The 18075-nt window shown below is 36.4% G+C and overlaps 1 protein-coding gene and 1 long non-coding RNA gene across 13 annotated transcripts in view; one reads left to right on the top strand and one right to left on the bottom strand.

Moving 5' to 3' along the window:
* SUPT3H (SPT3 homolog, SAGA and STAGA complex component) overlaps positions 1-18075 on the bottom strand; it is a 446064-nt gene that overhangs the window by 260148 nt on the left and 167841 nt on the right. The gene's annotated exons all lie outside the window — the stretch shown is intronic.
* LOC309637618 lies at positions 7743-17518 on the top strand. The gene is made up of 2 exons (XR_014250704.1): positions 7743-11758; positions 12065-17518. It is a non-coding gene; the product is annotated as an uncharacterized lncRNA (long non-coding RNA).

The raw sequence follows: 18075 nt of genomic DNA, 5'->3' as shown, positions 1-18075 counted from the left end.
AAAACACATTAGACCAATGGAATAGACTACAGAGCCCAGAAATAAACCCTTACATATACGGTCAATTCAGCAAGGGTACCAAGGCCACTCCACGGGAGAAAAGCAGTCTTTTCAACAAATGATACTGGAAAAGCTAGATAGTCACATGCAAAAACATGAAGGTGGATCATTACCTGAAACCATATACAAAAATTAAGTCAAAAATGGATTAAGAACCTAAATATAAGATCTAAAACAATTATACACGTACAAGAAGAAACAGGCCATAAGATTCACAAAACTGGATTTGGCAATGATTTCTTGGATATGACAGGAAACGTGCAAATAACAAAAAGGAAACACAGAAAAATAGGATTTCATAAAAATTTTTAAATGCTGTGCATTCAAGGACACTACCAACAGAATAAAAAGGCAACCCACAGTATAAGACCAAATATTTGTAAGTCATATATCTGATAAAAGATTAACATCCAGAGTATACAGAAAACTCCTAACACTTAACAACAAAAAGGAAATGAACCAATTAAGGAATGTGCAGAAGACTTAAATTGACATTTCTCCAAAAAAGACATACAAATGAGTAGTAAGCACATGAAAGGATGCTCAATATCACTAATTATTAGGAAAATGCAAATCAAAAGTATGAAAAGACACTACTTCATACCAATTAGGATGGCTACTATCCAAAAATCAAACATACACACACACACCAAGTGCTGGTGAAGATGTAGAAAAACTAAACCCTGTGCTCCACTGGTGGAAATGTAAAATGGTACAGCCACTACGGAAAACAGTATCATGTTCCTCAAAAAATTAAACATAAAATTACTATATGATCAATGGCTAAGCGAAATATGGTATATAGATACAATGGAATGTTATTCAACTTTAAAGAGACAGGAAATTCTACAAGATGCTAACATGAATGAACTTTGAGGATATTACGCTAAATGAAATAAGCCAGTTATAAAAAGACAAATACTGTATGATTCCACTTATATGAGGAACTTAGAGTAGTCAAAATCATCATAAAGACACAAAGTATAATGGTGGATGGTAGGGCTAGGGGAGGGGAGAATGGAGACATCACTTCATGGGTACAGAATTTCAGTTTTACAAGATGAAAAGAGTTATGCAGGTAGATGGTGGAGACAGTTACACAATAATGTGAATGTATTTAATACCACTGAACTGTATACTTAAAAATGGTTAAGATGGTAAACTTTATGTTATACGTATTTTACCACAGTAAAAAATTATTTTAAAGATACATATATAGGAAAATAAAAGAAATGGAAAACATATACTTTTGGATATAAAGGCTCACTATTATAAAGATGTTGGTTTTCACAAAGTTAGTCCATAAATTCAATACAATTTCAAAAGGAATTAATATAAACTTTAAAACTAATCTAAGTAAAATACATAAAACTACCTAAAAGACTTTGAAATAGATTAATGAGGAAGGTACTATCTTATATCAAAATACAGTATACTTAAAACAGTGTAACATTCAGAAATAGATAAATGTTTTGTAGTAAGCTCTCATAGCATTAAACACCTTTCTCCTTTGTGGCACTTATTAGCGATTTTACATTATATATAAAACATTTACTGAATGGCTATCTCAACTACTAATGTATTCCTACTCTGTAACATATCACCTGATACACAGTAGGTACTCAAGACCTATTTGCTTAATGAATGAATAAATAAATGAAACAAAACAGAATGCAGTAATATCACCATTTATATGTAAGAACAATACATGTATTCTCAAGTCACTGAGGAAAGAATGGATTATTCAGTTAAGTGTTACTAATAAACTGATAGCAATCTGGGAGAAAAAAAACTTAGCCTATAACCTTACATCATTTATAAAAATATTATCAGATTGCTGGAAGATCTAAATATCAATGTAAAAATATGGGCAAAGAACAAAATCAAATACCATTCTTAACTCATTACTTTTTAACAATTGTAATTTAGCTAAGCATACAGAATAAATATTATTCCCAAGAAGCAATGTGAAATAGAGAAGAACAAGTAAATTACAGCTTTAGTTAAGTATTATTTCAGTGTAATTATAGTGACCAGACATTTCAAGCTGGTTGGACCAATGTTGGATTTATTTTCCAGTCCTAGGTACTGGCAATTCCAAATCTCCTCTAAAATTGGATCACTGTATTCTGTGGAAGCAGTCCAAACTGAGAGGTAGGAAGTTTTGCCTCTTCAGACTATTTGCAAACCTCTCATTAACTTTGATATACAAACAGGCTGTCAGATAATAGTAAGGCCTTTTTCAATTCTATTTTCCCATTCAAAATTGCTGCAAAAGATGACTTCAAACGGCTCCATGTCTGTCTCCATATTAAACCAATAACAAAAGCAGAAAATAAAGCCACGGATTTCACCTACTTTAAACGTATACCTGATAGCCTACTCCAAAGTCCAGCCAAGGAAATAAAGGACAGAACAAAATAGAAAAAGAATCCTCCTTTTTTTTTTTTCACTTTCTTACATTTCTCTTTGACCTTTGGACCTCTCCTGAGACCAATGCATTTTACATATTAAATTATCTGAAATAAAGTGTGTTAAACATTGACTGAATTGTTATAATTCTACAAAAGATTTATCAGATTAGCATTTCATTTTTCATTGGTGATTGTTCATAGGGGAAAAAAACCAAATCCAAATATACTAGCACACTATGCTTTGGAACAACCTAATGGAGAACGACCCATCTGAATTCACAAAAATAAATTTTCAGATAGAATGTAAAACAGTGCACCTGAATTGATAAAAGTAAATTTAGGAAGTAATTATTTTCTTACAGAAATTTTCTTTGCTTTTCAAAATTATTCAACACTTTGCCTAGAGAAGTGTCAGCCTAGAAATTAATAAAACTATAACAATATTAGAAACAATGTACTTCAATCCTCAGAGAATATGAAAATGATATTACTATTATCATCCCTTTACAAAAAAGAAAAGTGAGACTTAAAAGTCTCATGGATAATAAAGGGGTGAGGGAGAGTAGTCTCTTAAAAGTAAATACACAGGGGATTCTGCCAGCAGCCTTCGTTTGGGCTGCAACTCTTCCCAGAGTCTCCGGCCTGCTGGTCTACTACATCAGATTTTGGATTCACCAAGCCTCCACAATCATAGTCCTGGTGCTCCAGCTGTGTGTCAGGCCTGAGCCTCTGAGGTGGGAGAGCCGAGTTCAGGACACTGGTCCACCAGAGACCTCCTGGCCCCACGTAATATCAAATGGCAAAAGCTCTCTCAGAGATCTACATGTCAACGCTAAGACCCAGCTTCACTCAACAACCAGCAAGCTACAGTGTTGGACACCCTATGCCAAACAACTAGCAAGACAGGAACACAGCCCCATCCATTAGCAGAGAGGCTGCCTAAAATCATAATAAGTTCACAGACACCCCAAAACACAACACCGGACGCAGTCCTGCCCACCAGAATGACAAGATCCAGCCTCACCCACCAGAACACAGGCACCAGTCCCCTCCACCAGGAAGCCCACACAACCCACTGAACCAACCTTACTCACTGGGGACAGACACCAAAAACAATGGGAACTATGACCGTGCAGCCTGCAGAAAGGAGACCACAAACACAGTAAGTTAAGCAAAATGAGAAGACAGAAAAAAACACAGCAGATGAAGGAGCAAGGTAAAAACCCACCAGACCAAACAAATGAAGAGGAAATAGGCAGTCTACCTGAAACAGAACTCAGAGTAATGAGAGTAAGATGATACAAAATATTGGAAATACAATGGAGAAAATACAAGAAACATTTAACAAGGACCTAGAAGAACTAAAGAGCAAACAAACAATGATGAACAATACAATAAATGAAATTAAAAATTCTCTAGAAGGAATTAACAGCAGAATAACTGAGGCAGAAGAATGGATAAGTGACCTGGAAGATAAAATAGTGGAAATAACTACTGCACAACAGAATAAAGAAAAAAGAATGAAAAGAACTGACGACAGTCTCAGAGACCTCTGGGAAAACATTAAACGCACCAACATTCGAATTAGGGGTCCCAGAAGAAGAAGAGAAACAGAAAGGGACTGAAAAATATTTGAAGAGATTATAGTTGAAAACTCCCCTAATATGGGAAAGGAGAGAGTCAATCAAGTCCAGAAAGCATAGAGAGTCCCATACAGGATAAATCCAAGGAGAAACACGCTGAGACACATAGTAATCAAACTATAAAAAATTAAATAAAAAGAAAAAATATTAAAAGCAGCAAGGGTAAAGCAACGAATAATGTACAAGGGAATCCCCATAAGTTTAACAACTGATCTTTCAGCAGAAACTCTGCAAGCCAGAAGGGAGTGGCAGGACATACTTAAAGTGATGAAAGAGAAACCCCTACAACCAAGATTACTCTACCCAGCAAGGATCTCATTCAGATTCGACAGAGAAATTAAAAGCTAAGAGAATTCAGCACCACCAAATCAGCTTTACAACAAATCCTAAAAGAATTTCTCTAGGCAGGAAACACAATAGAAGGAAAAAACCTACAATAACAAACCCAAAACAATTAAGAAAATGGTAATAGGAACACGTATATCGATAACTACCATAAATGTAAATGGATTAAATGCTCCAACCAAAAGACACAGACTGGCTGAATGGATACAAAAACAAGACACGTATACAGGCTGTCTACAAGAGACCCATTTCAGACCTAGGGACACATGGGGACTGAAAGTGAGGGGATGAAAAAAGATATTCCATGCAAATGGAAATCAAAAGAAAGCTGGAGTAGTAATTCTCATATCAGACAAAATAGACTTTAAAATAAAGACTATTACAAGAGACAAAGAAGGACACTACATAATGATCAAGGGATCAATCCAAGAAGAAGACATAACAATTGTAAATATTTATGCACCCAACATAGGAGCACCTCAATACATAAGGCAAATACTAACAGCCATTAAAGGGGAAATCGACAGTAACACAATCATAGTAGGGTACTTTAACACCCCACTTTCACCAATGGACAGATCATCCAAAATGAAAATAAATAAGGAAACACAAGCTTTAAATGATACATTAAACAAGATGGACTTAATTGATATTTATAGGACATTCTACCCAAAAACAACAGAATACACATTTTTCTCAACTGCTCATGGAACATTCTCCAGGATAGATCATATCTTGGGTCACAAATCAAGCCTTGGTAAATTTAAGAAAATTGAAATCATATCAAGTATCTTTTCCGACCACACTGCTATGAGACTAGATATCAATTACAGGAAAAGATCTGTAAAAAATACAAACACATGGAGGCTACACAATACACTACTTAATAACGACGTGATCACTGAAGAAATCAAACGGGAAATCAAAAAATACCGAGAAACAAATGACAATGGAGACACGACGACCCAAAACCTATGGGATGCAGCAAAAGCAGTTCTAAGAGGGAAGTTTATAGCAATACAAGCCTACATCAAGAAACAGGAAACATCTCGAATAAACAACCTAACCTTGCACTTAAAGCAATTAGAGAAAGAAGAACAAAAAAACCCCAAAGCAAGCAGAAGGAAAGAAATCATAAAGATCAGATCAGAAATAAATGAAAAAGAAATGAAGGAGACAATAGCAAAGATCAATAAAACTAAAAGCTGGTTCTTTGAGAAGATAAACAAAATTGATAAACCGTTAGCCAGACTCATCAAGAGAAAAAGGGAGAAGACTCAAATCAATAGAATTAGAAATGAAAAAGAAGTAACAACTGACACTGCGGAAATACAAATGATCATGAGAGATTACTACAAGCAACTCTATGCCAATAAAATGGACAACCTGGAAGAAATGGACAAATTCTTAGAAATGCACAACCTGCTGAGACTGAACCACAAAGAAATAGAAAATATGAACAGACCAATCACAAGCACAGAAATTGAAACTGTGATTAAAAAGCTTCCAACAAACAAAAGCCCAGGACCAGATGGCTTCACAGGCGAATTCTATCAAACATTTAGAGAAGAGCTAACACCTATCCTTCTCAACTCTTCCAAAATATAGCAGAGGGAGGAACACTCCCCAACTCATTCTACGAGGCCACCATCACCCTGATACCAAAACCAGACAAAGATGTCACAAAGAAAAGAAAACTACAGGCCAATATCACTGATGAACATAGATGCAAAAATCCTCAACAAAATACTAGCAAACAGAATCCAACAGCACATTAAAAGGATCATACACCATGATCAAGTGGGGTTTATTCCAGGAATGCAAAGATTCTTCAATATATGCAAATCAATCAACATGATACATCATATTAACAAACTGAAGGAGAAAAACCATATGATCATCTCAATAGATGCAGAGAAAGCTTTCGACAAAATTCAACACCCATTTATGATAAAAGCCCTGCAGAAAGTAGGCACAGAGGGAACTTTCCTCAACATAATAAAGGCCACATATGACAAATCCATAGCCAACATTGTCCTCAATGGTGAAAACCTGAAACCATTTCCACTAAGATCAGGAACAAGACAAGGTTGCCCAGTCTCACCACTATTATTCAACATAGTTTTGGAAGTGTTAGCCACAGCAATCAGAGAAGAAAAAGAAATAAAAGGAATCCAAATCGGAAAAGAAGAAGTAAAGCTGTCACTGTTTGCAGATGACATGATACTATACATAGAGAATCCTAAAGATGCTCCCAGAAAACCACTAGAACTAATCAATGAATTTGGTAAAGTAGCAGGATACAAAATGAATGCACAGAAATCTCTTGCATTCCTATACACTAATGATGAAAAATCTGGAAGTGAAATTAAGAAAACACTCCCGTTTACCACTGCAACAAAAAGAATAAAATATCTAGGAATAAACCTACCTAAGGAGACAAAAGACCTGTATGCAGAAAATTATAAGACACTGATGAAAGAAATTAAAGATGATACAAATAGATGGAGAGATATACCATGTTCTTGGATTGGAAGAATCAACATTGTGAAAATGACTCTACTACCCAAAGCAATCTATAGATTCAATGCAATCCCTATCAAACTACCACTGGCATTTTTCAAAGAACTAGAACAAAAATTTCATAATTTGTATGGAAACACAAAAGACCCCGAATAGCCAAAGCAATCTTGAGAACGAAAAATGGAGCTGGAGGAATCAGGCTCCCTGACTTAAGACTATATTACAAAGCTACAGTAATCAAGACAGTTTGGTCCTGGCACAAAAACAGAAACATAGATCAATGGAACAGGACAGAAAGCCCAGAGATAAACCCACGCACATGTGGTCACCTTATCTTTGATAAAGGAGGCAAGCATATACAGTGGAGAAAAGACAGCCTCTTCAATAAGTGGTGCTGGGAAAACTGGACAGGTACATGTAAAAGTATGAAATTAGAACACTCCCTAACACCATACACAAAAATAAACTCAAAATGGATTAAAGACCTAAATGTAAGGGCAGACACTATCAAACTCTTAGAGGAAAACATAGGCAGAACACTCTATGACATAAATCACAGCAAGATCCTTTTTGACCCAACTCCTAGAGAAATGGAAATAAAAACACAAATAAACAAATGGGACCTAATGAAACTTAAAAGCTTTTCCACAGCAAATGAAACTATAAACAAAACCAAAAGACAACCCTCAGAATGGGAGAAAATATTTGCAAATGAAGCAACTGACAAAGGATTAATCTCCAAGATTTACAAGCAGCTCAATATCAAAAACCAAACAACCCAATCCAAAAATGGGCAGAAGACCTAAATAGACATTTCTCCAAAGAAGATATACAGATTGCCAACAGACACATGAAAGAATGCTCAACATCATTAATCATTAGAGAAATGCAAATCAAAACTACAATGAGATATCATCTCACACCGGTCAGAATGGCCATCATCAAAAAATCTAGAAACAATAAATGCTGGAGAGGGTGTGGAGAAAAGGGAACCCTCTTGCACTGTTGGTGGGAATGTAAATTGATACAGCCACTATGAAGAACAGTATGGAGGTTCCTTAAAAAACTACAAATAGAACTACCATACGACCCAGCAATCCCACTACTGGGCATATACCCTGAGAAAACCATAATTCAAAAAGAGTCATGTACCAAAATATTCATTGCAGCTCTATTTACAATAGCCAGGACATGGATGCAACCTAAGTGTCCATCGACAGATGAATGGATAAAGAAGATGTGGCACATATATACAATGGAAAATTACTCAGCCATAAAAAGAAATGAAATGGAGGTATTTGTAGTGAGGTGGATGGAGTTAGAGTCTGTCATACAGAGTGAAGTAAGTCAGAAAGAGAAAAACAAATACAGTATGCTAACACATATATATGGAATCTAAGGAAAAAAAAAAAAAGGTCATGAAGAACCTAGTGGCAAGACGGGAATAAAGATGCAGACCTACTAGAGAATGGTCTTGAGGATATGGGGAGGGAGAGGGGTAAGATGTGACAGGGTGAGAGAGTGTCATGGACATATATACACTACCAAATGTAAAATAGATAGCTAGTGGGAAGCAGCCGCATAGCACAGGGAGATCAGCTCGGTGCTTTGTGACCACCTAGAGGGGTGGGATAGGGAGGGTGGGAGGGAGGGAGATGCAAGAGGGAAGACATATGGGAACATATGTATATGTAAAACTGATTCACTTTGTTATAAAGCAGAAACTAACACACCATTGTAAAGCAATTATACTCCAATAAAGATGTTAAAAAAAACAAAAAACAAAAAAACTACAGTGAGGTATCACCTCACACTGGTCAGAATGGCCATCATCAAAAAATCTACAAACAATAAATGCTGGAGAGGGTGTGGAGAAAAGGGAACTCTCTTGCACTGTTGTTGGGAATGTAAATTGATACAGCCACTATGGAGAACAGTATGGAGGTTCCTTAAAAAACTAAAAATAGGACTACCATACAACCCAGCAATCCCAGTACCGGGCAGATACCCTGAGAAAACCATAATTCAGAACGAGTCATGTACCACAATGTTCACTGCAGCTCTATTTACAATAGCCAGGACACAGAAGCAACCTATGTGTCCATCAACAAATGAATGGATAAAGAAGATGTGGCACATATATACAATGGAATATTACTCAGCCATAAAAAGAAACGAAATTGAGTTATTTGCAGTGAAGTGGATGGACCTAGAAACTGTCATACAGAGTGAAGTAAGTCAGAAAGAGAAAAACAAATACTGCAGGCTAACACATATATATGGAATCTAAAAAAAAAAAAAAGGTTCTGAAGAACCTAGGGGCAGGACAGGAATAAAGACACAGATGTAGAGAATGGACTTGAGGACACAGGGAGGGGGAAGGGTAAGCTGGGATGAAGTGAGAGAGTGGCATGGATATATATACACTACCAAATGTAAAATAGATAGCTAGTGGGAAGCAGCCGCATAGCACAGGGAGATCAGCTCAGTGCTTTGTGACCACCTCGAGGGGTGGGATAGAGAGGGTGGGAGGGAGACGAAAGAGGGAGAGGAAATGGGGATATATGTTTATGTATAGCTGATTCACTTTGTTATATATTAGAAACTAACACACCATTGTAAAGCAATTATACTCCAATAAAGATGTTAAAATAAAAAGTAAACACACATACCCAATTAGTAGTTATAATCTTCATCTGTTTACTTTCAGCCCAAGTGTACTTAACTGCTCAGCCTACAGGACTCACTTACATTGAGGAGGCAGTATAAACGTTCTAAATTTGAGGAACAAATGATTTGACACAAACATCTTTTCTTCTTGCTAATACTCCATACAACGTGTTCAGATCTTCAACCCAGATATTTAGTCTCTTGCAGTCCTAACTTCAAAAAGTGTTTTGAAATGTGAATTAATAGACTCTTTTCTTCCCTAGTGGAAATTTTCTTTCCAATATAGAATATTCAGAGAGCAGGAGAGGACAGACACACAAACCTGAATTTCTGATTATCTATCATATTTGAATCATTTTAGGTCTGAAAATAAATTGCACCACATACTTGGTTAAAAAGCTAATGCAGATTCACTCCTGCATGATGGGAGGACAAGTCTTCTGCCATTCCCAAAAAACCATACAGCTTAACAGAAGTGTCAAAAACAACCATTTCAGCACTCAGAACATTGACCATAGGCTTACAACAAACTGAGAAGTGGTTGTTCATAAAAATCACTTAACTATGAGTAAGGAAAGCACAAGCCTGTGGTGATTTTCCTGAGGGTTCTGACAAGCTCTCAGCTCTGTATACGCAGTAGTTCAATTAGGGCAAGACAAGATGAATAACTGGAAGTTCACGTGCTGCTGTTGAAGTGGAGCTCACTTGATTTAAAATGTTGTCAGTGAAAATGATGATTTTAGTGGTACATGAAGAGGGAAGGCCACTGCCTCCACTAGTTTGAAGTACTGTTCTTTTTCAGGCAAGCAACAGACTGTCAGGCAAACAAGGAATTTAATAGGTAACTCTGGAAGGTGAGACAGCCATGGGGCTAGATGAGATCAACAAGTATGTTACACTGAATGAGGGTGATATATGCACGGCAGAAAATGGAGTAGTGCAAGCCACTCATACATCCTTAGAAGACAGAACCTGAGCTAACACACAGAGGAGACACAAGAGAGCCCAACAGAAAGTTAGAGCCAGGAGAAACTTTAAAACAGCATGAAATTTGTACCCCCCAAACCACAAAAAGATCAATAACTAGACAGAGGAAGCCTTACTGGCTCAAACTATTTGATCACAATCTCTGACCAATAGCTGACCGAAGATGATGAAGCTAAGTAGAAACAGAGGAAAACACCTAGGGAGCCAGGCTTAAAAATAAAGAGAGTTAAAAAAAAAAAAAAAGTTAAATAGAGAGATCATGGCCACACAGTTTGGGTGAAGATTTAGTCTAGATAATTACCAAACACACAAACAAAGAGAACAACAATAACAACAAACCTCAGGGGAAAAAACTCAGAATCTAAAATTGCTATGAAAGATTATCTAAAATGTCCAGTATTCAACAAAAAGAAATTATGAGACATACAAAGAAACAAGGAAGTGTAACCTACTGACTCAGGAAAAAAGTAATCAGTTGAAGCTACCTCTGAATGTTGGATTTAACAGATAAAGACGTCAAGACACCTATTATAAATACATTCAAAGAACTAACCATGCTTCACCATGTTTAAAGAACTAAAGAGAAGTATGACAACAATGATCTACTAAATAGAATATTATAAGGCAATATTACTTAATAAACAGTGGAAATTCTGGTGTTGATAAGTACAATAATTGAAATGAATAATTCACCAGAGGGATTCAACAGCAGATCTGAGCTCTCAAAAGAAAGATTCAGTGAATTTGAATTAGACCTACAGAAACTATCCATTCTGAAAAACACAGGAACAAATGATTGAAAAAAAAATTAACAGAACCTCAGAGAACATTAAATATACCAATATAACTATAAAAAGAGTACCATAAGTTGTTAGAGAAAACGCAGAAGACGAAAACATTTAAAATAATAATGCCTGAAAACCAAATTTGATAAAAAACATTAACCAATACATCCAATCTCAACAAACTCCACACAGAATAAACTCAGAGAGATTCATAGCTATACATTTTATATGCCAAAGACAGAGAAAATCTTAGAAGTACCAAAAGAGAAATGAGTAGTTCCATACAATATTAACAGCTGACTTCTCATAAAAAAACAATGGGGCTTCCCTGGTGGCGCAGTGGTTGAGAATCTGCCTGCCAATGCAGGGGACACGGGTTCGAGCCCTGGTCTGGGAAGATCCCACATGCCGCGGAGCAACTGGGCCCGTGAGCCAAAACTACTGAGCCTGCGCGTCTGGAGCCTGTGCTCCGCAACAAGAGAGGCCGCGAGAGTGAGATGCCTGCGCACCGCGATGAAGAGTGGCCCCCGCTTGCAGCAACTAGAGAAAGCCCTCGCACAGAAACGAAGACCCAACACAGCCAAAAATAAATAAATAAATAAATTTATTTAAAAAAAAAAACAATGAAGCCAAGAAGCAACGGAATGCCATGTTCAAAGTGCTAAAAGAAAAAAAAATCATCAACCATGAATTCTACAGCCAGTAAAACTATTTTTCATAAAGACGTCTCCAGATAAACAAAGACTGAGAGAATGTGTTGCTAGCAGATCTGCCTTATAAGAAATACTAAAAGCAAGAAAATGAAAAGGCAACCTACAGAATGGGAGAAAATATTTACAAATCACGTATCAGATAAGGGGTTAATATCCAAATATACAAAGAATGTGTACAATCCAATAACAAATAAAAACAATCTGATTTTTAAAAGAACAAAGAAACTTAATAAACATTTAGTCCCAAAGAAGACATGCAAATGGCCAACAGGTACATGCGAAGATGCTCCCCATTAGTAATCATCATAGAAATGCAAATCAAAACCACAATGAGATAGCACCTCACACCTGTTAGAAAGGCATCATCGAGAAGACATAAAAAGTGTTGGCAAGGGTGTAGAGTAAAGGGAATCCTAGTACACTGCTGGGTGAGAATGTAAACTGGTGCAGCCACTATGGAATACAGTATAGAGGTTCCTCCAAAAATTAAAAATAGAACCATATGATCCAGTAATCCCATTTTTAGATATGTATCTAAAGAAAACAAAAACAGGATCTTGAAGAGGTATCTGCTCTCCTGTGTTTACTGCAGTATTATTCACAATAGCCAAGATATGGAAACAAACCAAGTGTCTTTCAATGGATGAATGAATAAAGAAGATGTGGTGCATATATTAGAGTGGAATATTATCCAGCTGTGAGAAAGAAAGAATTCCTGTCGTTGGTGGTTCTGGATGGACCTTGAGGGTATTAGGCTAAGTGAAGTAAGTCTGACACAGAGACAAATATTACATAATATTATCAATATGTGGAATATAAAAAAGCTATACTTGTAAAAATAGAAGGTGATTCCCAGGGGCTTCGGGTGGGGGAACTGGGGAGATGTACTTTGACTATAGGGTAGGGGAACTGGGGAGATATTGTTTAAGGGTACAAACTTGCCAATTAGTAGATAGCATCAAATGCACAGCATAGTGATTACAGGCAACAATACTGTATTACAGACCTCAAACTTGTTAAGAAATTAGACCTTAACTGTTCTCACCATACACACAAAATAATAATAATTATTCAAGGAGATAGAGGTGTTAGCCAACACTACAGTGATGATCAAATTCCAACATATAAATGTATCAAATCAAAAGAAGGGCAGGAGGAAAGATGCTCTCCAGTGAAAGAAGGGAAAAAGTCCTTGAATCTTAACAGCAAATTATACCATCCGGAACCCTTGGCTGAGACAAGAGCTGGTGAAAAGCCTGCCAGAGCTTGCCTTGAAGCCTTGGAAAAGCCAGAAAATCACATGTCTTGAGGAACCTAGTACCTAAAGAGGAAAGGCAAAGGAGCATCTGTTCTCAGGACAGTTCATAATAACTGAGAACAGTAGGAATGACTTACATTCTAAACAGCTACAATTCTAAACGCTTTTCAACTCGCAGTTCATTTAACCATCACAATAAGCTATGAGGTAAATGCTATTATTATTCTCATTTTACAGATCAAGAAACTATGGCACCGAGAAGTTTGGTAAATTGCCTAAGGTCATCAAGCTAATAAGTGGCTGAGCTAGGAATCTACCCAAGGCAGTCTGGCCAGAGACTGTGTTCTTAACCACGACATTATACTGCTAAGATATTTAAAATACTTTGTCGTGGTTGTAGAAAATAAAGGAATCTGAAGTTAAGTTAGACAATGAACAATAGAAGCTGAAGTGAATAACTTACTAACATTGAACCCAGGTGTTCAAGTTTTAAAATCTTAATTTACATTTGGCTACATGTTTGTTCCTTCTTTCCTTCACTTAATTCCCTAATATTTATCAAACATCTACTATGTGCTAGACACAAGAAATAACAAGAAATCAAAATCTCTGAAAACAAAAGGCTTAGACTTCTATGAGGCCATAAATTGGAAAAGAATTATTATATAGTGTAATTGTTGTATGAGGGATGTACATAAGGGTGGATGGGACTGGAACAGACAGATACATTCCAGACATCTCCAGCAACACAGGCCAAGAACTAGATCATCCAGGATGGCTGCAGTGTACGGTGTCATAGGAAGAGATGGCTTGAAGGGGAGGAGAGAATTCTGAGCAAGGCAGTGGCCTTATCATTTTGTCACTTTGTCAGCAGTATGGAGGATGGATGAATTGGGGCAATGGAGGAAGAAAGTACATCTTAGTACCAGGGACAGGGAAAGAGGCAGAAGACAGAAGAATCCAATTCCATTATGGTAACACTAAAGATGAAAGATTAAGGCCTCAACTGAGACACTGGAAGTAAAGGGAAAAAGAAAAGAAGATGAAAGAAATCGTGTCAATTAGTTAGCAGTTAAACAAATACGCTATTTTAATGAAGAAATTTATCAGTATAGAGAAAATTAAGCAATGATCACACACTAACTTTCTACTATGTAGTCCCATAGTAAAGCATGGCATTATTACTGATAGCAACTGAATTACCGGCATAGGCTTAAACCACCTATAAATAGCTAAATCTATACTCCTACATCTATGCCTAACTAGAGAAATAAAAATCACAAAAACATATCTTTTTACATTTTTAGTTTCCTCAGATAGTGCAATTTCTACACAGAGGTTATAGGAAAGTGCTTCATTTTTAACAAATATATACCATATTCTATTCTAAACTTACATGTCTACGTTCATTTAACCCTCTCCCAAACCCTACAAAAGTTCAATACTATTATCCCTGTTTTACATATGAGGAAATCAAGGCTCTGAGAGGTTATGCAAAGTGCCAAAGGTCACTAGATGGTACAGTTAGTTCTGCTGTTAACACTTAATTTTGAAAATGTAAATTGATTCCAATGCAATTGATATAATAGGGAACAGTATGAATATAACTCACATTTCGTGTTTGCTTATGAGCAAGTTCATCCACAAGAAACATAAGGTAAATGCAGAAAACTGCACCCCATTACACAAGGCCACCTAGGAATACGCCAAAAGCACATGCCTCAAACATTTATCTACCAGCTACCAGTTCACCATGTGAGGTGTGAATCACATCCGTTCACATCTGGTGTCACAACTTCCCTTTAGATTTCAGTAAGCTTCCTTCCATCACTCCAAGAAACTCACCATCTTGCAACCCTTTCCACAGCCACTCCCACGAGGGAATAATATGTTTTGCAATGTAAAGTGTCAAATGTATTACACTAGTTAGTTGTTAACCATTTAACATTTAAAATTTTTTAAATATATCACTGACAAGGTTTTGAATATTGTGCCATAATCTCATTTTCTCATAAGTCCTGTGGCTTTCGCTGTGTGATTTTGCATAGCATGATGATTTTTTTAGCAACATATATGTTATGTTGCATTATAGCAGAACTAACTCTTTTGGAGTGATATCTGAGTTTGCCCATATCAGAGTCAATGCTCTTAAGTTAAAGGGATCTCCCACCTTTATTTATGTACTCACCCCAAACTGTTAGCACACGATGTGCTTTCTGAACATCTTAAACTTCCAATTCTCTTTCACAGGTACTACTGTGACTATAGATATTCATTCACCCAATTCTTCAGCCTTAGAATCAACTCTTTTTTTTCTTACGTCCCACATCTGATCTATTAGTATATCTTGCCAACTACCTTCAAAATATTTCTAGAAATTGACCACTTTTCACATCTCCAAATGCTACTGCCCTATTCCAAGCTACCATCATCTCCAGCCTGGGCTACTACAATAGCCTCCTACCTGGCTTTTCTGTTTACACCTTTGTCCCACCTAATGTCCTTCCTCCACAGCTAGAGTGAGCCTTTTAAAAACAAACACATCCCTCCCCTAATCAAAGTCCTCCAATTAAAAAACATATATTTAAATAAAATCATTACTCCTGGCTATGGCCTGCAAGGTCTGGCTTCTTTGCCCTTATCCACCGAATTCCTTCTTCCCTTACCAAACAGCCCTCTCACTGTTCCTTGAAGAGTCAAAATATGTTCCCACTTAAAAGCTTTTCCCTTCACTATTCCCTAAGATGGGAATTGCTCCTTCCCCAAATATTGGCATAACTCCATTCATATATATCTCTGCTCAAATATCATCTTTTAGATTGGCCTTTCTTGGCCATCATATTGAAAATATTCACTTCTATTATATTGTATTCCCTTAGCCTGCTTTAATTATTCTTCCTAGGAGTTATCAGTATCAGATATATCATATATCTACTTACTTGCTGTCTATCTCTGCAACTAGAATGTGAGCTTCATGAAAACAGAAACTTCATCTTGTTCACAACTGCAGCCCCAGTGGCTAGAACACTGCCTCAGGCATGGTAGGTATACAATAAAATTTGTTGAATGAATTACCTCTTAATAAGGACATTAATCGGGACAAAAGAATTAGTCACTTTAATAAGGACAAGAGATAGACATTAGACTATATTTCTCATTAAAGTTGTTCATTAAACAACTTTAGATAATAAAGTATAATAAGTAATGGAATAATAAAGAGAAAACTGATGACTAAACCTTCGTAGGAACTATAATACATTATTCAATAGTAAATGGAAAACGACTGTGTATATTTGTGTCACCAGAGACAGGTCAAAAATTATTGCTAAACATTCACGAAGTACTATATTGTTTGGCTTGCCAAGTCCATAGTTCCATAATTAAAATAGGTTTTAAAAGTTCACTCACTCCATTAGGTTTAGTTTTTTCGTACTAACATGAGATGGGGATTTTTCTATAACCCCACCCTGTCTAACCATGTATTTCCATGAATCATCCTTCACCATACAAAATGTACTCAGACAATGACTCGTAAACATAAAAATCCTTCATATAATTCATCTACTTGTTGTTGACACGATATGGAAGAGTGTATCTATCACATAATTTAAATTTCTAGAAAATTCAATTTGATTTCGTCCTCATATTTAGAATAATCTTAGAAAAACAGACTTATTTTGAGGAAATAGTGAAGAAGGGAGGAAAAGAAAAGACCAAGCCCAGTGACTTAAAACTACTTTTCTTTTTTAAGCAGCTGGAATCTTGTCCTTAACTGAAATCTTACATCAAAGCCCAATAGGTAAAATTTAAATGGATATATTTGAGGCACGGGGATGGAGGGAAAAGGATGAGTCTGGAAAGAAGAGGGACTTTGAAAGCTTGACTGTTTATTCCCCTCGGATTCAATATCCATCTCACTCCAAAGGGGAAAATGCCTCTTTCAGTCCATGTGCTAGTTTATATAGTAAGATAAGGAAATGGAGGTTCAAAGATGACTGCAGGAGTTAATATATAGGTTGAACCATAAATTTCTAATAAATAGTAAGGAGATTTTGCATTACAAATGAGTGATTGAGAATGTTGTTTTTCAATGAATAAAAGCAAATTAAAACAAAAGAAAGACTAAGGGACAAGACTGAGATCCTAGGGTCACTATGAATTGGGGCAATGAAGTCAGCTAGAGGCCAGTATGAGGCATTCTGCTGAAGAGCTTCAAAAAAAGTTGCCTTAAACATCAGAGGCCATTCTACCCTCAATTGGGCAATTTTCATTTTCAAAATATACATTAGAGCAAATAATTCATCTGACTTTCAAATACAATAAGAATAAAGCCAAACTCAGTTCTTCTATCTTAAACAATATATTCGTAATTCCTCAGCATGACCTACCTACACTGTAGCCAAAAAAGCAAAATAGAACATAGCTTGTCACGAAATGGTCAATAAAACAGATCCCATGGCCAATAATTATATTACCAAGCTACATGGACCATAAAAAAACAGCTCCTTTTGCATATGTAACTTGTTTCCCTCAGTGTCTGAGACTAGCACAGCCAAAGAAACCCACATCCTAAGCCACAGAATAGAGCCACCTGGTCTTGTTCTTATCACAGGATGACAAAATGATTTCAATCCCCTAATGTCATGCAGACATCCTCAACATTTGTATAGTGTTTTT

This window comes from Balaenoptera physalus, assembly GCF_965194825.1.
Source record: "Balaenoptera physalus genome assembly, chromosome: 11".
NCBI classification, from domain to species: Eukaryota; Metazoa; Chordata; class Mammalia; order Artiodactyla; family Balaenopteridae; genus Balaenoptera; species Balaenoptera physalus.
The sequence above is the reverse complement of the archived record's forward strand: the minus strand, read 5'-3'. Positions and strand labels throughout refer to the sequence as shown.